Source organism: Notechis scutatus, chromosome 2 (assembly GCF_049901735.1).
Source record: "Notechis scutatus isolate UNSWTSFEM ecotype Mainland chromosome 2, rNotScu1.2, whole genome shotgun sequence".
NCBI classification, from domain to species: domain Eukaryota; kingdom Metazoa; phylum Chordata; class Lepidosauria; order Squamata; family Elapidae; genus Notechis; species Notechis scutatus.
Window position 1 is genome coordinate 17,499,328 of NC_142010.1, and position 24,201 is coordinate 17,523,528.

Below are 24,201 nucleotides of genomic sequence, written 5' to 3' on the forward strand. Positions count from 1 at the left end.
TGGACATTCTTATCTTACCCATAAATCTCCTGTCCTGCTCTTAGACATTGCTCCTTCTGCCTTTGTAGCTTACTCAGCCCCGCTCCTCCCAGCAAGTCCTCATGGATTTACAATCCAATATTCTCTCTCTCAATTTGCAAACTCCTCAAATTTGCCAACAAATTTGCCAACAGCCCTCCATGAGGTCATAGACCATTGTTTGAGAGCTCCTGTTCCAGAACAGTACATCTGGAGGATGTTTAGCTAGTCAAGAGAAATACTGGAGGAAGTCCCAGATGACTGACAGTGATTGTTGCCTTATCTTCAAAAGGAAACAAATTCGTTTGCCATCATTTACACGGGAAAATTCCAGAGTATCAAAGGATTGAACGATAAGCACCTCAAACCTAATACAGTACAATATTTGCTAAAGATTGATATGTATTTGGAAGACTAATTAAACTAATTTATTTTTGATGAAGTAAATTCTAATAGATTGGGGGAATGCTGGAGAAATAAGATAACTTGAGTTCAGCAAAACATTTGGCAAACTACCTGATGATATTCCAACTAACAATCTAATTAAATATGCACTAGGCAACATTTATTAGAAGGATCCACAGCTGAGATGAAAATTGTAGATAAAGATGCCCTGCCCAGCAAAGTTTTATCTTAGACCTGGCACGCATCAACATTTTATCAATGATTTAGGTAAAGTGAAGAGGAGATTACTGTCAGATTGGAAGATGATAGCACGTTGGATGTGACAGACCATACGGAGAGATTTTTGTAACAAAAGAGCAATGGCATTAGTTGTATTAACAAAGGGATACAATCAAGATCAAGTGAGGTGTTAATACCATTCTATAAAGCCTTAGTAAGACCACACCTAGAGTACTGCATCCAGTTTTGGTCACCACATTACAAAAAAGATGTTGAGATTCTAGAAAGAGTACAGAGAAGAGCAACCAGGATGATTAGGGGACTGGACACTAAAACATATAAAGAACGGTTACAGGAACTGGGCTTGGCTAGTCTAGTAAAGAGAAGGACCAGGGGAGACATGATAGCAGTCTTCCAATATCTGAGGGGCTGCCACAAAGAGGAAGGGATCAAGCTATTTTCTAAATCACGTGAAGGCCGGACAAGGAATAATGGATGGAAACTGAACAAGGAGAGATTTAACTTGAAAATAAGGAGAAACTTTCTGACGGTGAGAACAATTAACCAATGGAACAGCTTCACAAGTTATGGGAGCGTCATCAATTGAGACTTTCAAGAAGAGATTGGACTGCCATTTGTCAGAAATGGTGTAGGGTCTCCCGCTTGGGCAGGGGGTTGGACTAACTCCGATTATCTGTTGTCTGTTATCTAGTAATGCAATAGCAATAGCACTTAGCAGTGGTGGGATTCATTTTTTTTTTACTACCAGTTCTGTGGGCATAGCTTGGTAGGCATGGCTTGGTGGGCATGGCAGGGGAAAGTTACTGCAAAATCCCATTCCCTCCCCACCCCACTAACCTGCTTTCCAGCTCCGTTCTCCTATGCAGGGTAACAAAAGAAGACCCAGCCAATCAGCTGGGACTCAAGAGGCAGAGAATAGATGGGGGTGGGGCCAGTCAGAGGTTGCATTTGCTAGTTCTCCAAACTACTCAAAATTTCCGCTACCAGTTCTCCAGAACTGGTCAGAACCTGCTGAATACCACCTCTGGCACTTAGACTTAGATACCGCTTCACAGTGCTTTATAGCCCTCTCTAAGTAATTTACAGAGTCAGCATACTGCCCCCCCAAACAATCTGGCTCCTCATTTTGCTGACCTCAGAAGGATGGAAGGCTGAGTCAACCTTGAGCCCTGCCAGGATTGAACCTCAGGCCGCAGGCAGAGTTTGCCTGCAATACTGCACTTTAACCACTGTGCCACCAGGGCTCTTAATACACCCTAATAATAACAGCTGTTCAACCACAAGACTCAGTTACCTAAAGCGGTGGTAGGTTCCCTTTACATATGCAATCTGGTAGAGATTTTGGAAAGACTTTCATGTGTATTCCAGCATAAGCACAAAGCAAGACGTGGTCTAACTGACCCTTCTAAATAGTATGGTTATCAGGTTAGAACAGGGGTGTCAAACCTAAGGCCAGTGGGCCAGATCCGGTCTGTGGGGTGCTTAAATCTTGTCCATGGGGCCAGCCACTGACCCATGGTACCTGTGGCAGCCAAAATGGGCAAGTAGTGAAGGAAAACTTACCAGGCAGAGATCAGCTGGGCCGCGTGTTCGAGGTGAAGAAATCAGAGACAGCAGCAACAGCGATGCCTCAGACATGACACTAGGTGGGCAGGGCAAGGTGGTGTGATGTGGGCCAGAGGTTAGAAAATATAATGTCCATAACTATAATAGACCAACTGAAACCAAGTGAGTGCAGTCCTTTCCAACTTAAATCTCAATAATTTATGGAATCTGTGGCTAAATCAGTATGTAACTCATAATGTAAATGTAAGTGCACATAATGATATTGTAGGAGGAGAGATACAGTAGGTAAAGATCAAGATTCTGATAGCATAAATTAAAAATCATGTGCCCTTTAATAAAATGAGTAGTTTGGAAAAAGTGTTAACCAATTCCTGGTTTAAAGCTGCATCATCTTCCTGCTCAGATACTTGTAGATGCTTTTAGTTTCTTGCAATTAGCTAACCTCCTTCTCACAAAAGATGTTGTAAGCTTTAACCAAGAGATCCGCAACATGACGAAGGCACTGTTAGGTATCAGATGGAAAAGCAGTCACTCCCACACAAGGAATTGAGGCAGTATAAATCCAAAACTGAGACAGAATTACAGTGCTGTGTAGAGTTACAAAGGTCCATTTTTATTTGTGTGTGTGTGTGTGTGTGTGTGTGTGTGTGTGTGTGTGTGTGTGCCTTTGAGTCACTGTTGTTTCCTGGTGACTGCTTGTATAAGTCCCTACAGTTTTCTTGGCAAGGTTTTTCAGAAGTAGTTTGCCATTGCTTTCTTTTTCCAAGGGCTGAGAAAGAGTGATTGGTCCAAGGTTACCCAGTTGGTTTTGCGCCTAAGCTAGAACTAGAATTCACAGCCTCCCACTTTCTAACCCAGGGGTGTCAAACTGGATTTCTTTGGCGGCCAGATCAGCATTGTAGCTCTCCTCTGCAGACTGGTTGTGTATGTGTGTGGTGGGGAGACAGGACAGACTTTATCGGTAAATATAAATTTAACACAAAAATAGTTTGTTGTGAAAGCGACTACCTGCAAAGGTCCCAGGATTGGGGCTAAAAGATGAAAGATGCTCCGTCCCATATTTGGGTAGACTTGGTTGCCCTGACAAAAAAACACTTTTCAGAATACTGTTGGTAAAGTGTTGACAAATGCTAGCATGTCACCCAAACAGCTGAAGCATTTTACTTTTGACACACATCATAGGTTTGCCATCACTATTGTAAGGTAAGGTATCTGGCTTCAAAATAGGCAGCCTTGATTATTTGCTAAGGAGACAGGTGAACTATGTAAATTAATGCTGTAAAGCATGGCTTAAAGTTACCTCATTTTAGGAAGAACATAAATCATCTTTCCCAACTTGCCACCATCTTTAGATGTTGAGATGATTCTTTAACTTTCCAATCAGTATAGCATACTTGTGGCCTGCCAGCAGCCAGCAGAGCTGGTGGCAGACTCAGACAGTGAGGAGGTTGGGGAGGAACATGGGCCAGTCCTGGAGTCTGGGGAAGGCTCTGATGAGTGCTCTGCATTGGAGGCAGAGATGGGGCCAGGGCTATCTGACAGTTATCAGTTGCCTTCAGAGTTGGAGATCAGTGGGGCAGAAGAACAGCTGGAGCCTGTTTCCTGTGTGTGCATGTGCAGAGCTGCCAGGGGAAGGGAACAATTAAGGAACAAGGGTCAACTCAGGAGTAAGGGCTCAGGTGGATGGTGAATGGCCCCTCCCATGGGGAATATGGGATTGCTAATGTAATCTTAAATTTGCATTAACAGATGCAATAAAGATCAAGTGAAGTACTAATACCACTCTATAAAGCCTTAGTAAGACCACACCTAGAGTACTCCATCCAGTTTTGGTCACCACACTATAAAAAAAGATGTTGAGACTGTAGAAAAAGTACAGAGAACAGCAACCAGGATGATTAGGGGACTGGAGGCTAAAACATACAACGAACGGTTGCAGGAACTGGGCCTGGGTAGTCTAGTGAAGAGAACGACCAGGGGAGACATGATAGCAGTGTTCCAATATCTGAGGGGCTGCCACAGAGAGGAGGGAGTCAAGCTATTTTCTAAAGCACCTGTAGGCCAGACAAGGAATAATGGATGGAAACTGAACAAGGAGGGATTTAACCTGGAAATAAGGAGAAACTTTCTGACAGTGAGAACAATCAACCAATGGAACAGCTTGCCCTCAGAAGTTGTGGAAGCGCCATCACTTGAGACTTTCAACAAGAGATTGGACTCCCATCTGTCAGAAAAAGTATAAAGTCTCCTGTTTGGGCAGGGGGTTGGACTAGATGACCTACAAGGTCCCTTCCAACTCTGATTATCTGTTATCTGAATAAAGAGGAGCGAAAGGGGAGTGGTGTTTGCAGGAGCCAATTAGGGTGACGATTTGTTCCTGACTTTTTGCCAAGTAATTGCTGCTATAGTGTGGCCTTTGGAAGATATCGGCCAGGCAACTCTCCAAGCCTAATAAAGAGCTGTAGTTGTGAAATCTCTTGAAAGACTATTTGATGGGACTTTGCTGGAGAGGAATTCACTTTAACCTAAATAAAAGGGGTTTTATGGGGATGGGGAGTCTGCTTCATGATCTTGGGAAGCCTAGGTCAGAACAATACTTGAGAAATATTGTTGAAAAATAAAACTCAACTGTATCACTTCCAGAAACTTAGCTCATAAATGAGTCTTTCCATTTCATTGTTGTTGTTGTTGTTGTTTTGATGCTAAGAACAGAATATACTCTTGAAATCTGTGGAGCAAAGAACAGCAACAGAACTGGGTCAAGAACAGAACACTAATTGGATTGAAACTATATTCTCATCTCATAATCTACATACCTTGTTCTCACCTCCTAAAGATCAGGTGTGTCTTAGGCACCATGTTCTTCATCCCATTGGTTGATCCCTGTGCCTGAATGATAATAAAATCTTGATCCGTAGATCTCCCATCCCAAGATCTGTTTGGAAGAGTGTCAATTCCAGAGTTAGACTGGGCTCTTCTGTCTGTATCAATTCTGTTACCTTGACAAGCTCAGTGCCTCTATCTCCATTTGTTGAGATTTACCAAGATGAAGAATTTTGTTCTTCTTGCGTTTTCTGTCCTTCTGTTCTGCACAATTGGTAAGTGTCTTTTATTGGTGGTGGTGGCAGCACGTGGTGGTGGTTTTGGTTGTAAACATTAAACAAAGTAAGAAAGCCACAAAAGAAAAGAAATGGCAAATGCCTGAAAATATTGTATAGACCAGATCTATATGCAAGTGAATGGAATAATCTGGTGTAACATTTCAATTTATAGTTGTGTACATTTGAATTGGTGATTCTAATTGAGATTTGCACTTTGCACATTGCTTGCTACCTAATGTCAAATTAGCATTAAAGTCGTGGTTTACTTTTCTTAATTCTGCAGTTCTGATCCTTAATCCTCAGTACCCATAATAACCATTTCCTCCCACCAGACAACCGAACAAGTTGATGCATACCCAAGTGATTGTAACTAGAGGTGCCTCAAATGGACTGGTGAACCAGTTAGTGACAACAAAGAGATACAGGAAAAAGTCTTGGTGCCAATTAGTGTTCCTATGGCCTAGATCAGAAGTCTTCAAACATGACAGCTTTAAGACTTGTGGACTTCAACTCCCAGAATTCCAGTCATGTTAGCTCAGGAATTCTGGGAGTTGAAGTCCACAAGTCTTAAACTTGACAAGTTTGAAGACCCTTGACCTAGATACTGCAACCATAGTATAAGTAACTTTTGTGTCTAGAAAGGAAAGCCAGGTGGCATAATTCCCAAACACAACTTCCATGTTATGTAGTTAGCAAGGAAAGAGCTTGTTAGATTTTAGCTTTCACTGTTTGAATCTTCCATGGAACAAATCCCTTTCCTAGATATTGGAAGTGCAAATTTTTCAGGATTCTACAAAAATTAAAATCCTATGCGCTAATGCAGAAATAACATATAGGACTCTAAAGAATAATTGTTTGCATTGATTAGAAATCTCAGAGTATGATATATACATTTTAATTATAAGCTGCCCAGAGTAATGGATGGATTAATAAATAAATCAAACTGATAAAGTTTTTTTAATGGACATAGAAGACTCCATCTCCTGAACAATAATTCCAAAAATGCTACTCTAAGGTTGTTTCTCTTGGGTCATGAAGGCCTAATTAGTTGCACAATAAAACATGAACTACAATAAAAATAGACTGTCTTTTCCTGCTGTTTCATAACTGTAAGTATGGGAATCGGCCAGGTTACATGGGGCATTCGCCATAAAATATTTCTATATAATTTAAAATAGGCTTCACACAATTAAGTTTGGAGGGGGTGGGACAGAGATGTCCACAAAATGAGCCAAGACTGCACTGCTGAAAAAGAGAATATCTGCAGCATTTTTGGGGTGAGATAGGAGAATTCGACACAGTGCTAACAATTATACAGTGATACAGTCCCCAGGTTCAGGGGTGAAATTCAAAAAATTTCCCTACCAGTTCTGTGGGCGTGGCTATGGGTGTGGCTTGGTATAATAGTAATAGTAACTGGGGCGATTTTTTACTGATTCAAATCGTCCTACCACCTCTCCCAAGGTGGAACGAGGTGGTTGAATTTCAACCCTGCCCAGCTTGGTGTCCTCCAGATGTACCAGACAAGAAAAACCTGCAGTCTGGACTACTGCAGTGACCTCTGCAAGGGACTGTACTTGAAGACACTTGGTGCAAAACTTGAAGACACTTGGTGCAAAAGACACTTGGCTCTGGTTACTTGGTACACATGACACCAGTACTTTGGGAACTGCATCAAGCTCCAGTATGCTTTCAGATGCAAGTCAACATGCTGGCCATTTCCTTTAAAGTCCTTTATGGTTTGGGACACTGACATAGTCTTGAGGTCCAGGAGAAAGAATGGCTCACTTTGTAAAATGTTAAAAACTCTTAGTAGTACTACAGAACTCCCTGTGGCTTCTGAAAGATTCTCCCTCTCGAAATCAGATTGTCCCCGATCTTACAGATTACAGATTAATAGAGTTGGAAGGGACCTTGTAGGTCACCTAGTCCAACCTTCCTTCCCAAGCAGGAGACCCTACACCATTTCTGACAAATGGCAGTCCAATCTCTTCTTGAAAGTCTCAAGTGATGAAGCTCCCACAACTTCTGAAGGCAAGCTGTTCCATGGGTTGATTGTTCTCCCTGTCAGAAAGTTTCTCCTTGTTTCCAGGCTGAATCTCTCCTTGTTCAGCTTCCATCCATTATTCCTTGTCTGGCCTTCAGGTGCTTTAGAAAATAGCTTGACCCCTTCCTCTCTGTGGCAGCCCCTCAAATATTAGAAGACTGCTATCATATCTCCCCTGGTCCTTCTCTTCACTAGACTAGCCGTGCCCAGTTCCTGTAACCATTCTTCATATGTTTTAGTCTCCAATCCCCTAATCATCCTGGTTGCTCTTCTCTGTACTTTTTCTAGAGTCTCAACATCTTTTTTTATAGTGTGGTGAGCAAAACTGGATGCAGTACTCAAGGTGTGGTTTACTAAGGCTTTAGAGAATAGTATTATTACCTCACTTGATCTTGATTTTATCCCTCTGTTAATGCAATTTAGGATTGCATTGGCTTTTTTTTCCTATCCTTTTACAAAACCGGTTCTGTGAACATGGCTTGATGGGCGTGGTGTGGCTTGGTGGGAGTGGCTTGGTGGGTATGGCAGGGTAAGGATACTGCAAAATCCCCATTCTCTTCCCACCCCACTACCCTGCTTTCCAGCTCCTGTGCAGGGCAACAAAAGAAGACCCAGCCGATCAGCTGGGACTCGGGAGGCAGAGAATAGATACAGGCAGGGCCAGTCAGAGGTGGTATTTGCCGGTTCTCCGAACTACTCAAAATTTCCACTACCGGTTCTCCAGAACTGGTCAGAACCTGCTGAATACCACCTCTGGGCATGGGGCCCTGTGAGTGTGAAGAGACCTGTTGTGCAGATGAATGTAATGATTCTATCAGCTATCAGCATTTTAATTTTTGTATATTGGTTTTCATTGTTTAGCCCTGTTCACTGCCCAGAATAATTTCTTGAAATGGGTCATTATATAAATTGAGGGCATAAATAAATGAAGCCCTATTCTTGCTTAGAACAGCAAGTCAAAAAATGTATTTGTTATATTTATTTATATGTTTGCTTATGTGCAAATTCAAGACCGCAACTTGGCCTCTTTGTTAATGGATTCTAGCATAGCTAGGAAGTTGCTTGTTTAGAACAATATCACCTACCCGGCTTCTAGTTATTTACAACTTCAGTTGATCCCTAAATTGCAAGCATGCAGGAGGAGGAAAGGTTTCAAGGTGGGATGACCCACCCACTTTCTGCTCCACATTGGCTTCTCTGCTTACCACATTATGGCAGACAATGCAGGTGTGGATTTATGAGCCTTTATTGTGGCTGCCTCCACATTTTGCCTCTCTGTTGGCTCCATTTCTTACTCTGAAATCTAGCCGAACTAAAAATGAAATCCAAAATGTATTTTAATTCATTGGTGGCATTGCCCTTTCTGCTCTTTCTCAGGTGGCCCACAGCAGAATGAAGATTCATTGGCACTTAAATGTGAGATGGGCGGTGTAAAGACATAACAAATAAAGATAAATAATCTTGTGAGGGAGCCTGGATTGAGATTTACCCAAAATCATGCAGAGAGTTCCAGGTTGGAGTCAAGTGAAACTTGAAACTAGGTTCTCTCCAGTCTAACCTCCAACATCAAAGATTGCACCCTACCAACAAAAAGACCTCTTGCAAGTCCAAAGAAGAATGCTGTTGGTCCTCTCACTTGGTTGACCAATATCTACTACTCCCAAAGTTTCCCTGAAGTTTCATTATCAGTAGTCATGCCTACAGTACACATACAGGTAATCCTCCACTTACAACAGTTCATTTAGTGACTGTTCAAAGTTACAACAATACTGAAAAAAGTGACTTATGATTGTTGCAGCATTCCTATGGTCACATGATTAAAATTCAGATGTTTGGCAACTGGCTCATATTTATGACAGTTGCAATGTCCTGGGGTCATGTGATCAGCTTTTGCGACCAAAGCCAATGGGGAATCTAGATTCACTTAACAATGATGTTACTAACTTAACAAATGCAATGATTCACTTAACAACTGTGGCAAGAAAAGTCATAGAATGGGACAAAATTCACAACTAATATTTCACTTAGGAATATAAACTTTGGGCTTAATTGTGGCCCTAACTCAAGGACTACCTGTATCAATTTTAACAACCAATTTAAGGCAGCAGTTTGGCTACTGAACCTCAGCAAATTAAGAGTGCTACCAAAAGTAGAAAAAAAATATAATATTGTATGCTAAATACTAAATACTAGAAATACTATATAGCAGAGACATCCCCTTCCAACAAAAGTGCATATAGTCAAGGCTATGGTTTTCCCAGTTGCAATGTATGGCTGTGAAAACTGGACCATAAGGAAGGCTGAGCGCCAAAGAATTGAGGCCTTTAAACGATGGTGCTGGAGAAGACTCCTGTGAATCCCCTGGACTGCAAGGTGATCAAACCGGTCAGTCCTAGAGGAGATCAACCCTGACTGCTGTTTAGAAGGCCAGATCCTGAAGATGAAACTCAAAGACTTTGGCCACCTAATGAGAAGGAAGGACTCCCTGGAGAAGAGCCTAATGCTGGGAAAGATTGAGGGCAAAGGAAGAAGGGGACGACAGAGAATGAGGTGGCTGGATGGAGTCACTGAGGCAGTAGGCGTGAGCTTAAATGGACTCCAGAAGATGGTAGAGAACAGGAAGGCTTGGAGGAACGTTGTCCATGGGGTCATGATGGGTTGGACATGACTTTGCAACTAACAATAAGTAGTTGTTAGTTGAAGTCCACTTTGAAATAAATCGGCAATTGTTGCTCATATCTCGGGACCCACGGCCTGAGAAATGGATTCTGATTTTCCAAGACAGGCAGGGCTAAATCTATTTTCTTGCCAATACCACAATTGTCTCCCACTTAGAAGATTAAGCGGCTTCAAGAGATCCTCAGAAAGTCTCACTGTTCCTCCCTCAAACAAATTGACATCTCGTTCCAAGGGCTGCACAGATGATGAAACACTATTTGGCAGCCTTGCCAGAGAGCAGCTACCTGTCCTTTCTGACTTGCATTCCAGTGGATTTTTTTTTCCAGCATTCCTTTTCGAGTCACTGTTTGCAAAAGATCTGGCTGGTCTCCAGCAGGCAGTAATTTTCTCCACCGTTGCCAAAAAAAATTAAAAAGCTGAAAACATGCTTCTACATGAACCTGTCTCCTGTTAAGATCTTATTTTCTGGCTGTCTTTGTTTTTCTAAGACAGGCTGCTGATGAACACATGAATCACAAATCTTCACTTAAGAAGGACAGAATTGTCCCCTTGGATTGCCTTACCTGACATTATTTTTGCTATTGTTCCTGCTGCCAGCCTAGCCCAGTCTATTTTATTTAAATGATAATAACAAAAACAGACATATCAATCACCTTAAATCAGGGGTGTCAAACTCAATTTCATTGAGGGCTGCATCAGGACTGTGGTTGACCTTGGGGGGTGGGGGTCGGGTAGCCATGGCTGACTGGGTGGGTGTGGCCGACTGGGTGGGCCTGATCAACTTGACACCACTCCCCAAACTGCTGGCATGTTTCCTCTTCGCATTGGGTAGACCAGGCCGAAGCCACACTGGCCCGATGTTTCCTCTTTGCACTGGAAAGACCAGGCCGAAGCCACGCTGGCCCAATGTTTCCTCTTCGCATTGGGTAGACCAGGCCGAAGCCATGCGGGCTACCCCCTTACATTTTCCAGGACAGTCTGCAGGCCGGACCCCACCACATCACAGTCGGATGTTGTGTTTGACCACTGCCTTAAATGCTTCGTTACACCTTTTATTCCCATGGGCTACTAGAGCTTTCAATATTTTTTTTTCATGTTGCCATCTTCATCATTGTTAATTGCTATTAAGACTTCTGGGAAAGGGAGAATGGAAAAACCTCATCCAGAAATACATTGCTAAACGATGTGTAGAAAATAGGATAAGAAAAGATAGGACATGTGCCTAGCGAAAACTTTATCATGCAATTGCTTTGTCCCAGGCAACAGAACAGAATATATAAGACACCTTAATTTTTTGGTTTTTAATCCTCTCATGTCTTCCTCCCAACAGTTAGTTTCATTGTTATCTTTCTTTGCTATGCAATATATCCATTGAAAATAGCTGCATGATACATGTATGTGTATCATCATCATCATCTTCATCATTATCATCATCGCCATTATCTATCTACTGCAGGATGAAGGCCTCTTCCACATGTTTCCAACCTATATGGTCTTGAGTTTTCTTTTGCCAATTGGGCCAGGGGTGGGATTCTACCGGTTCAGACCAGTTCGTGTGAACCCTTTGCTCCGAAGATCAGCTGGCAGCGAACTGATTCGCTGAGACGAGCATGTGAACCTGCCAGCCTGGCCCTGCACTTTATTTCCTTTTTTTTAAGAGCATAGCTGATTTGTGTGGCAGAGTGTTTTGCCGCGCCTCAGCTGTTTGATTCACAGGGACTGCAGTAGAAGGCAAGTATTAGAGTTTTTTTAAACCTGGAGCGCGCGTGCGATCACCGAGCCAGTTGTTATACTGGTGGAATCCCACCCCTGAATTAGGCCCACAATGCTTGCTGATGTCATCGACCCATCTTTCTCTTTCATGGATGCTTTTTATAAAGAGGGATCCATTCTATGACTGCCTTGGCCCCCCTGCCGTCAGTTCTTCTTGCTATGTGACCAGCCCATTTTCATTTCAATTATTTTCCTCTCTTGATGGCATCATATACTTCTGTTTGTTCTCTAATCCATGTGAGGGTCTTTCTGTCTTGTCTGGTGATGTTGAGCATGTATCTTTCCATGGCTCTTTGTGCCACTCCTAGATTTTGTATCGATTGCGAGGTTCGTATCCAGGTTTCACTGCATATGTTAGAGCAGGTAGCACAAACTGATCGAAAACTTCTTTTCTTTCTTTTGTTTTTCAGACATGGGGGAGGTTGTTCTTGAAAATTATGCTTAGCTTGCCAAATGTATGTGTATACATATTACGTGTGTGTGTGTGTGTGTGTGTGTGTGTGTGTGTGTATGCTCCCTAAGAAAGGATTTTTTGAAATGACCATCAGAGCATTAGTATTTTGTATATTATTATTAACATGCTCTGATGCTAAGGAGTTCTACTTTCCCTTCCCACCTGAAAAGAAGTCTGTTCCAAATGCAAAACACAAGCAGAGGAGAGGAGTTTCAAGTTTCAGTTTTAGTTTTACAGCACCAAGCAGCTTTAGTACAGAACAGTGGAGCTAAGCCACGCCCAGGCTCCTTGCTGTCTCCTTCTTGTTCATACAGCAAATACTGTTTCAGTTTCCATGTTTCAGTTTCCAAACAGTCCTCAACTCTTTCACATACTGACAGGATGCTAGCCAGATGAATACCAATGGATGCTGGTAGGCAGAAGCACAATTTTCCCCCCTTATTTTTCTCCTCCAAAACTAAGCTGGATCACATAGTTTCATAGCGAAGCACGGGTATAGAGCTAGTGTTTGTGTGTGTGTATGTGTGTGCGCACGCCATGGTGCTGCAGTGGTTAAAATGCAGTACTGCTGGCTACTTCTGCTGACTGCTGGCTGCCTACAGTTTGGCATTTCGAATCTGACCAGGCTCAAGGTTGACCCATCCTTCCATCCTTCCGAGGTGGGTAAAATGAGGACCCAGATTATTTGGGGCAATAGGCTGACTCAGCTTAGAGAGGGCTGTAAAGTACTGTAAAGTGGTATATAAGTCTATGTGCTATTGCTGTATATTTCAAAGGAACAATAAAATACAAATTAACAACCTGACTAGAAAGTGGGAGATCATGAGTTCACATCCTGCCTTGGCCATGAAAGCCAGCTGGATGACTTTGGGCAAGTCACTCTCTCTCAACCCAACCAATCTCACATGATTGTTGTTGTGGGGAAAATAGGAGAAAGAAAGTGTGTTGGGCTTATTCGCCACCTTGAGTTACTTAACAAATAATAAAGATGGGATACAAATAAATAGATTAAGAGGGAAAGGGGATAAAAGGAAAAGTTTTAAAAATGACAAACAATACATAACTTCCCTCTTATCCTCTAGAAACTGTAACAGTGATCTCCAAGCTGCAAGAAATTTAGTCAAATTGTTGTCCCTAATTAAAGCAATAAATTTCACCACCTCAGCTAGCTCTATCAAATCCATTCTTCTATTGTGGGTAGAGGTGGTATTCAGCAGGTTCTGACCAGTTCTGGAAAACCAGTAGCGGAAATTTTGAGTAGTTCGGAGAACCTGCAAAACCACCTCTGACTGGCCCTGTCCCCATCTATTCTCTGCCTCCCTCCCATTGAATCCCAGCTGATTGGCTGGGTCTTCTTTGGTTGCCCTGCACAGGAGAACAGAGCTGGAAAGCAGGTTAATGGGATGGGGAGGGAATGGGGATTTCGCAGTATCCTTCCCCTGCCATGCCCACCAAGCCACGCCCACAGAACCCGTTGTAAAAAATTTTGAAGCCCACCACTGATTGTGGGTATATGCTTCACCTATCTTTGTACATATAATATCCTTGCAACTGATGTCATGGGTAAAAATCTCAGTCAACCAGGCATGATTGTCCCAAAGGTGCTTTTTCAGGAAGCAACTGGTCTTTCTTGCTTTTTCTTTTGAAGACATTTCACTTCTCATCCAAGAAGCTTCTTCAGCTCTGACAGGATAGCAGGGAATGGAAGGATTTATATTCCTTGCAGACAGCTGGTCATTTAAATCCTTTTAGCAGGTGGTTAAAGCACTAGGAGCTGTCAGAGCTGAAGAAGCTTCTTGGATGAGAAGCAAAATGTCTTGGGACATGTGTAAAAATGTTTCCATGTTGTCTTTCCACTTGTTTATCCATCTTCCCTATGTTGGGCTCCGAGTTCACCCAGAGCCCGTCAGCTCCGAATATGCCTCACGGCAAGTCAGCTGACCATGTCACCTTATCTCTGCTGCTGCCGGATCTGTATTTCTGCTTGTGTGCTGGCTGATGGCTTTGGAATGACTCAGCAGAGCTGAGGATTGATTCTGCAACAACTGCAAGGCTGTAGGATGGATTCTGCAACAACTGCAGGGCTGCTGGAACTGGCTATTTATTGATGTGGTGCATATTGTTAAAGAGGGTTGTGGCACATATAGGTGGTAATTAGGACTTAGGTTAATACATGGTGAAGGTGGCACCAGGTGAGGATCAATTAGTAAGGGTTGGAATAGGGTAGGGATGTAGACATGTTATAGGGTTAATAGCATTTAGAGATAATGGTAGGGGTGGGATTCTACCAGTTCACACCTATTCACTAGAACCGGTTGTTGACATTCTAAGCAGTTCGGAGAACTGGTTGTTAGAAGAAATTACTGGCCTAGTCCTGTAAGGAAGGCAGGAAGGAAACATTCTGGTGTTGCTTACAGAAACTGCCTCTCTGTTAACCCTTATTACATTCTTGGCAGGACTAGACTTCCTGTCTCAGGAACTTCTCTGGAGGTTTTCCCCCCTCCTTTTCTGGTACTTTGCTTGTGTGGAGTGACTATTCAAAGTTACAATGGCACTGAAAAAAGTGACTTATGACCATTTTTCACACTTATGACTGTTGCAGCATCCCCACAGTCATGAGAGGCCAGGTGAGGAGATGCATGCCTCAATGTGAGTGATATTGAGTTGGCCAAGCCCAGCCAATAACATGACCAGCAAGCCATGCCCACCAACTTAACCACACCCAGAGAACTGGTTGTTAAAAAATTTGAATCCCACCCCTGGTTGCAATGTCCCACCATCATGTGATCACCAATTGCAATAAGCAAAGCCAATGGGGAAGCTTAACAACCAAGTTCCTAACTCAACAACAGCAGTGATTCACTTAGCAAATGTAGCAAGAAAGGTTGCAAAATGGGACAAAATTCACTTAACAATGGTCTCACTTAGCAACAGAAATATGGGGGTCAATTGTAGTCATAAGTCGAGGATCATCTCTACTTGCTGACTAATGCTGGACCTAACTCTAATGGCTAGGGCAGTGATGGTGAACCTTTTCGGCACCCAGTGCCCAAACCGGAACATGCATGCATGCGCCTGTGCTGGAGTGCTGGAAAACTGAAGACCTGGCTGGTGCGCGCATGCCTGTTTTGGGTGCATATTGGGAGCTGTTTTTAAGCCATTTGGGGGCCATTTTCAGCCCAAAAAACAACCTGAAAATGGCCTGGAAAATGGCCTGAAAAAGGCCTGAAACCAGCCTGGTTTGGGGGCAATTTTCAAACTGTTTTCCGGTGCCTGTGAAGCTGGCTGGCATGCATGTGCATGCCCGAAACCAGATGGTGATGGCGAACGTGCCCACTGACAGGGCTCTGCATGCCACATCTGGCATACATGCCAAAGGTTCACCATCACAAGGCTAGGGAATACCTTGACCTCATGAAGGAAAAAGGCAGACTTTAGCTGTTCAGCTTCTTTAAAAAAGCTTCATGATTTGATCATTCTGGATAAATAATTCTTTTTAAATTTCTCTTTTAATAGCTCAAGGTCTTGTTTGCAACGTTTGTAAATACAAAGTGGGCTTTGTGTGTTTGAGACCTGGAGAACCGTGCAAACCTAAGGATGGCCAACTATGCGAAGTGGCTGAAGTTTATTTAGGTATGAACAAATCCAATATCTTTCTTTACTTTATTGTCATTGCACCTCATACAACGAAATCAAGCACCATCTTCAGTGCACATCATGATCATGAAAATAAACACAAACACACATCCTCCATACTCCACACATTGAATTGAAAACCCGCGACACCACACCAACACTGCACTATACAGTAGAATTCAACAGAGTTACTACCCTGGGATAGAAGCTGTTTTTCAGCCTATTTGTCTTTGTTTTTATTGTCCTGTACCATCTGCCAGATGGTAATAGTTTAAAAAAAGGGTGCCCAGGATGAGATGGATCTTTGAGAATGTTTTGAACTTTCTTAAGGCAGCAGGAGCTATAAAGCTCTTCCAAAGTGGGGAGAGGGCAACCAATGATCTTCTGGGCAATGACGTTAACCAGAGGTGGGATCTGACAGGGTTAACTACCAGTTCGGTCATTTACGAGGTTTGGTGATTTATGATGTGTTTCCCTGCATGCTGCGTGGGCACTCCTGTAAATTGTCATCAGCATGCTGCATGCAGAGAAGCAGCCTTTCAAAAAGCCCTTTTTTCCTGCTTTTTTAACTGCAGCTGTGCCTCGCATGGCAGCGGAAGTTGAAAAAATCAGGAAATAAAGGTCAGATAAGAGCTTGGGTGGGCGAGTGGGCAAAAACATCAGCAGACATAGAACCGGTTCTATGCCTGCTGCTCTTCAGAGCTACCAGTTTTACAGAGGTGGACAGAACTGGTAGAAACCCACCCCTGACGTTAACCCTCTGGAGTTAACTGCTCTCCTATCTGCCACTGTGCAATTGGGAAACCATACAGAGGTGCAATAAGTTAAGATACTCTCTATGGTGAAGCGGTAGAAGGTCACCAGCTGTTTTTCATACAGTTGTTGTTTCCTGAGAAGTCTCAGGTAGTATGGCAATCGAGGCGAATGCCTAACCGCATCGCTGAGACTGGGTGTGGGGTCTGGGGCCAACGGAACTGCAATCTACCTCAACCGGGACTGCTGAAAGATTTTGGAAGGTTCTGAGAACTGAGAACTTGCCAGCAATCACGAGAGTGAGTCAGGACATCATCCCAAGCAGAGAGCCTAAGATTCCATTCCGTAGGACGCCATTCCGAATGAGTGAGACCTGAAAGAACTGGGACTGGTGGATAACGAATAGGATGTGCAAAGATTAAAGAGCAGAGAGTGGAGAGCGGATAGTGATAAGAGCTGACACAAGCTGTGAATAAATGAGAGCGGAGAGTGGATAGCGGAGAACGGATACAGATAGGAGCTGGGACGAGCTGTGTTTAGATGAGAGTTTGATTCAGACACTTACAGAGAGACTGATTCTGGGAGTGAAGATTGACTGGTGTAGAGTGTGAATCTGAACTGCAGAGAAAGAGACGAAACTAACAATCCTAAACATCCGAAAGGGAGTAGGGACTGGAGGAGAGCAAGAGACTGTAATTCTAAATGGCCGCTAATTGGGGAGAATAAAGGAGACTCAAGGAGAATTGATAGTCTCCATATAAATCACCCAGCTCCATTTAAATCACCCAGCTGATAAGTCAGCCTGAATTTAAATTCCCACTCAGCTGATTGTACAACCTCCACTAAACCCCAACCCAAATCTCATCTTTTCCAAACTCCAAAGTAGATGATTGGTGAGCTCATTCAAATCTTCTCCATTTAAATCTATCAAAGAGCAACACTTCCTCTTTAAAACAAAAACAAAACAAAACAAAAACAAAAAAAATATGGCTTTAAGGAAAAACAAAGGGACTTTACACAACAAACCACCAATACTTCATTACCTCCACTATTTCAGTACCTCAAGTCCAAATATTTATAGATAATGCTTTGTCTATAATAATTTACCCACATTGCGCATCTGATATTAATACAGTTGAGAAAGTCCAGAAATATTTCACAAGAAGAGTTCTCCACTCCTCTACTTGTTGCAGAATACCTTATGCCACCAGACTTGAAATTCTAGACCTAGAAAACCTAGAACTATGCCGCCTTCAGTCCGATCTAAATATAGTATATAAAATCATATATCGCAATGTCCTACCTGTCAATGAATACTTCAGCTTCAACCATAACAATACAAGAACACACAATAGATACAAACTCAAGGTAAACCGCACCAAACTTGATTGCAGGAAATACAACTTCAGCAACAGAGTGGTCAATGTCTGGAATACTCTACCTGACTCTGTGGTTTTTTTCCCCAAACCCCAAAAACTTTATTTATTTATTTATTTATTTATTTGATTTGTCAATTGTTTACAAGATAATAAGTACAAGTGTATACATAGTTGTGAATATATGAAATGGGTACATATAAGAAAAATAAAAGAATAAGAGAAACAATAGGACAGGGACGGTAGGCACGTTGGTGCGCTTATGCACGCCCCCTACAGACCTCTTAGGAAAGGGGTGAGGTCAATAGTAGACAGTCTAAGGTTAAAGTTTTTGGGGTTTGGGGAAGAGACTACAGAGTCGGGTAGAGTATTCCAGACATTGACCACTCTATTGCTGAAGTCGTATTTCCTGCAATCAAGTTTGGTGCGGTTTACTTTGAGTTTGTATCTGTTGTGTGCTCTTGTGTTGTTATGGTTAAAGCTGAAGTATTCATTGACAGGTAGGACATTGCAATGTATGATTTTATATACCATGCTTAAGTCGGACCGAAGACGGCGTAATTCGAGGTTTTCTAGTTTTAGAATTTCGAGTCTGGTGGCATAAGGTATTCTACAACGGGTAGAAGAGTGGAGAACTCTTCTTGTGAAATACTTCTGGACTTTCTCAATTGTGTTGATATCACATACGTGATAAGGATTCCAGACTGATGAACTGTATTCGAGTATTGGTCTAGCAAATGTTTTGTATGCTCTGGTTAGTAGTGAGATATTACCAGAGAAAAAGCAACGTAGGATTAGGTTAACAACTCTTAATGCCTTTTTGGCTATGTAGTTGCAGTGGGCTCTAGCACTTAGATCATTAGAGGTGAGTATTCCCAGGTCCTTTACAGAGCTTGGGTCATCAACAAGATCTTGACTATTTAGCTTGTATTTTATTTTTTGATTTTTTTACCAATATGTAAGACAGAGCATTTATTTGTTGAGATTTGAAGTTGCCATATGTTAGACCATTCAGATACATAGTCTAGATCTTTTTGTAGGGTAGTAGTATTGTCTGTGGTATTGAACAGCTTTACATCATCAGCGAAGAGAACGCAATTGCTCTTGATATGATCGCAAAGGTCGCTTATGTAGATTATGAAGAGAGTTGGTCCTAGAACACTGCCTTGGGGAACACCACTATTGACAGGTACTGGATTTGATAGGGCGTTCCCAATTTTGACCATTTGTTGTCTGTTTGACAGGAATGCTTCTATCCAGTTATTCAGTTGTCCAGAGATACCATAAGATTTTATTTTTAGGAGTAGTTTGTCATGTACCACTGAATCAAAGGCTTTGCAGAAGTCTATGTAGATTGCGTCTATTGCTTTGCCCTGGTCGAGTTGTGTAGTCCATATGTTTTTGCAGTGTAAGAGTTGCAGATTACAGGATAGTTTTTTTCTGAAACCAAATTGTTTATTGGAGAGTTATTTAACCTTAGACTGTCTGCTATTGACCTCACCCCTTTCCTAAGAGGTTTGTAGGGGGCGTGCATAAGCGCACCAACATGCCTACTGTCCCTGTCCTATTGTTTCTTTTATATATATATATATAAAACTATGTTTTTACTTATACCTATTACCTTGTAAGCAATTGACAAATAAAAATAAATCAATAAAAAATGAATAATCAATAAGTAAGTAAGTGAGGCTCTTTTACCAGTACAAGGAAATCACTATGCTTTAAATCGGGTCCCCAAAGTGGTTAATGTCAACCACCTATCCAAGGTGTCAATAAATGACTGTGGGTCAAAAGGGGATTAGTAAAAGTCCAGGGAGACAATGGGTAGTTGACACATGATGGAAAGGTGATTTTGAGGGGTTGCTCTGTAGAGCTCCACACTGGTCCCCACTCCTGAAGGTGAGGTGACTTGTGGTAGTTGCCAGTGAGAGCAACCTTGAATCATTATTATTATTCATTGCACAGTCAGCCAGATGTTCAGACTGGGTTTGGCATTTTTGTCTACCTATCGAGTCCTCACCAAGGACCAGGGATAGGCAAATCTGGATGTTTGATGGTGTTACAGATATTGCCGCAGGATGGAAGCTGTTCCAAGTAAAGCTGCCTTCTGCAATTGACTGATGGCAAATTTGTCAATGCCTATGGTATCAATACCTATTATTATTATTATTATTATTATTATTATTATTATTATTATTATTATTATTATTATTATTATTATTATTATTATTATTATTATTACCGTGTTTCTCACATAATAAGGCCGGGCCTTTTTTTTTTGACCCCGAAAAAATGGCTAGGACGTCTTTTTGGGGGTGACTTAATTCTCCCCCTTGCATCCTCGGGTGGGTGGGCGGGCGGCGACAGCTTGGATATTCGGGAGACCTTCGGGTTCGGGCCACCGTTGCTTTCCCTTCTCCCTTGCTGCCGCGGCGTTTGGCGCAGCCACATGCGGCCAGTCAGGGCTCCTCCCTGCAACCGGAGCCCTGAGGAGACACTTGGCTTCAGGCGCTCCCGTCTTCCTTTGCTTTCGAAGGTAAAGCGAATTATTTTACAAATCCTCCCTTGCCGGAGAGGGCAGCCCAACCCCACTTGGGAGGCTAATTCTCCCGGGGCCTCTTCCGTTCCTCCCCGACCTCCCTACGCTGCGCGCCTCTGACACGCCGCTCCCTTCAGCCCAGCGAGCTCTTCCACCTCAAAGAAAGGCCAGGCGGGCTGCTGTGGAGCAGCAGCAGCGGGTCTGAGCCGCTCGCAGCGAACAGCCACCACCCGTAGCCCGGCGCGGGAGAACGGCGAGCTTAGCGCCCGCCAGCCCGGGCGAGATTTGGGAACGAGGGGCAGGAGGAGACACGCACACACCCGCGGCTCACTTTCCCAGCTTTGCCCAGCCCTTACGGCTCTGGCGCGGCCCTGGCGGGCAGCGAGCGCCTCCCGCCGGACCCTCCGCTCATCCTGCCAGGGCCGCGCCAGAGCCGTAAGGGCTGGGCAAAGCTGGGAAAGTGAGCTGCGAGTGTGCATGCCTCCTCCTCCTGCCCTCGTTCCCAAATCTCGCCCGGCTGGCGGGCGCTAACCTCGCTGTTCTCCCCACGTCGGGCTACGGGTGGTGGCTGTTTCCGCTGTGAGCGGCTCAGACCTGCTGCTGCTGCTGCAGCCGCCCGCCTGGCCTTTCTTTGAGGTGGAAGAGCTCGCTGGGCTGAAGGGAGCGGCGCGTCAGAGGCGCGCAGCGTAGGGAGGTCGGGAGGAACGGAAGAGGCCCGGGAAATTAGCCTCCCACGTGGGCTGGGCTGCCCTCTCGGGCAGGGAGGCTTTGTAAAATAATTCGCTTTACCTTCAAAGCAAAGGGAAGACGGGAGCGCCTGAAGCCAAGTGTCTCCTCAGGGCTCGGTTGAGGAGGAGCCCTGACTGGCTGCACGTGGCTGCGCCAAACGCCGCGGCAGCAAGGGAGAAGGGGCAGCAAGGAGAAGGGAGAAGCAACGGTGGAAGGTCTCCGATATGAAGTGCCCCACCAACGCAGGCAGCACCATATCCGGGCATGCAACAAAAGTACTTACTAACGACAAGCCCCCCCGCTCTCCCCCATTTCGCATGTTTAATATGGGGCTTAATTTGGGGGAGGGGCTTAATTTGATTTTATGCCAATAAAACATGGTGGGGCTTCCTATTGGTGGAGGCCGTATTGTTGGAGAAACACGGTATTATTATTATTATTATTATTATTATTATTATTATTATTATTATTATTATTATTATTATTATTACTTGTACTACTAGTAAAGTAGTATTTATTCAATTATTTTCATATAATAAATGTTCAGGGGGTCAATGGACAATCTTAAACTGCATGAGGGGGTTAATGAGCTGAAAAATTTGGAGATGCCAGCTTTGTTTAGAGTTAGAATAACTTTATGGTCACTTTGAATGTACACCAATGGGCATACATTAAAATGAAATTATGTTGCAGACAGCTCTCAAAGAATCTCCACCCTTAATATAAACAAGATAAACAAATAAATGACAAGATAAACAAATAAATACAAAATTATGCATGTACCCACATAATTTTGTATTTATTTATTTATATATAAAAAATTTTCAAAAAATTAATACTTTCCAATCAGATAATTTAATGATAATAATCTCCAATCAAATTTCCAATCATGTAATGATCTCCACATCAGCTCACAATTGGCACCTGATTTGTGTATTTTATGAAGTAGCATAAACCTTCTCCAACCAACCAGCTACTAATCCAATAAATGTAGACCAGAACTAAGCCTCTAGCTGTCCCAAAGGTGGGGGTTTTTTTTTCTTCAAAAGACAATTGGACTTTCTTGGTTTTTTTTCTTTCAAAATGTTTCGCTTCTCAACCTTTGGGATAACCATGAACTAGATGATTGCGAATCTCCATAGACGTTAAATTTCTAGCTTTCATTAATCCCAGCCAAGTGGCAAGCTTTATAGCAGGGGTGTCAAACTAGATTTCATTGAGGGCTGCATCAGGTTTGTGTTTGACCTCTGAGGGATGGGGTGAGCGTGGCCAGGGTGGGCGTGGCCAGAGTGGGCATGGCCAGCTCAATGTCACTCGTGTCGGGGGTGCCTGTGGTGTCCCGAGCACTCTGCCAGAGAAAACGGGCTCCCGAGCTCCATTTTCAGCTGTGACGTCCTCCTGCAACCCTCTGCCAGCGAAAACGGAACTCTGTTTTCACTGGCAGAGGCACTGTGGGCTGGTCCTTCACTGCTTCCAGGGCAGCCCCACAGGCTAGATTTAAACACCTTGCAGGCTGAATATGGCCCGCAAACCTTAAGTTTGACACCTTTGCTTTATAGGTATTGAACCAAGTATAGCAAACCGGAGATTTGCATGCATCGATTGAGTGAGGATGTGCAAATAGATGCGAGCCAGTCTAAAAATATATTGGGGATTTGAAGGGGGGGGGGACACTCCAGAGTGTCTCCAGGAAGAAACTCATCTGTATGATGCCGAAATGTAATCTCAGTTATTTGCATCTCACGTTTCTGTTTTGTTTTTGTTTTGTTTTTTCTTCTCCCCTCAGCTGGCTTTCTGTTCTTTAGAAGATACGGGTGTGGTGAATATAGAGAACTCTGCGGCAAGACCGAGAGGAGGGACACTCCCTTTAGAAGAACCTACAAGCGTACGTGCTGCAGCACCGACTTATGCAATAAGGATTAAGCTTCAGCTTCCAATGTTTAGCACAGCTCAGTTTGGGAAGGCGGGGGAGAGCTGCAATGCGTAAAGGTTGATCCTGATGTGTTCTCTTTTTTTTTTTTCCTCTCGGCTTAAAAGAAACATCCAAATTGTTCTCTCATCCCCTTGTCTTGTTGTCGTCCCTAATTATGCAAGGACATGGTGTCGCCTTCCAACACTTTGTGATCATAATGGCAGCTCACACATAATGTGAGCCCTTCGGAAGAAACATGCTAAGGCCACCTGCTTTCCAGGGGCTCACTTAAGTCATTTTTGAGGTTGGATGGCATCTCCTCCATGCCCTCCGGAGAAAATATACGGCTTTAGTCCACTATCCCAAAAGTGCATTTTCAGGAGGCAACTGGACTTTCCTGGTTTTTTTTCCCACATCATCCAAGAAGCTTCCTCAGCTTTGACAGGACAGTGGGGAATGGGAGGATTTATATTCCTTGCAGACAGCTGGTCATTTGCATCCTGTGAGAACAGGGCTGTCAAACTCAAGGCCTGTGGGCCGGATCCAGACTGCAGAGTGCTTAGATCTGGCACCTTGGAAACAGTGAAGGACTGGTCCATGGTGCCTCTGCCAGCAAAAATGGAGCCCCCCCCCGAGCTCCATTTTTGCTGGCAGAATGCTGGAGGAGTCACATGGCCCTCCCGAGCTCCATTTTCGCTGGCAGAGGGTTGCAAGAAGATCGCCCCATTCCCATCAAGGCCACCACAGGTGCCCCCGACATGAGTGATGTTCAGCTGGCCATACCGACCCTGGCCACACTCACCCCAGCCATGCCCTCTCGGTCCCCCCAAGGTCAAAAACAACCCTGATCAATGAAATTGAGTTTGACACCCCTGTTTTAGAGGGTCATTGAAGCACTTTAGGTTTATCTGTGTCCTCAGGACTTTTAGCTATACAATTTGGGATGGACACCCTTTGAATGGTGCTGGAGTAG

At 43.5% G+C, this 24,201-nt stretch overlaps 1 long non-coding RNA gene and 1 other non-coding gene across 2 annotated transcripts in view; both read left to right on the plus strand.

Annotated features, from left to right (window-relative positions):
• Nucleotides 1-24,201, plus strand: part of LOC148131849 (uncharacterized) — a 387,282-nt gene that overhangs the window by 10,116 nt on the left and 352,965 nt on the right. The window lies entirely within an intron of this gene.
• On the plus strand, nucleotides 5,149-24,201 carry LOC113427737 (uncharacterized). Its single transcript, XR_015747424.1, has 3 exons — nucleotides 5,149-5,327; nucleotides 15,800-15,916; nucleotides 23,103-24,201. It is a non-coding gene; the product is annotated as an uncharacterized LOC113427737 (transcript).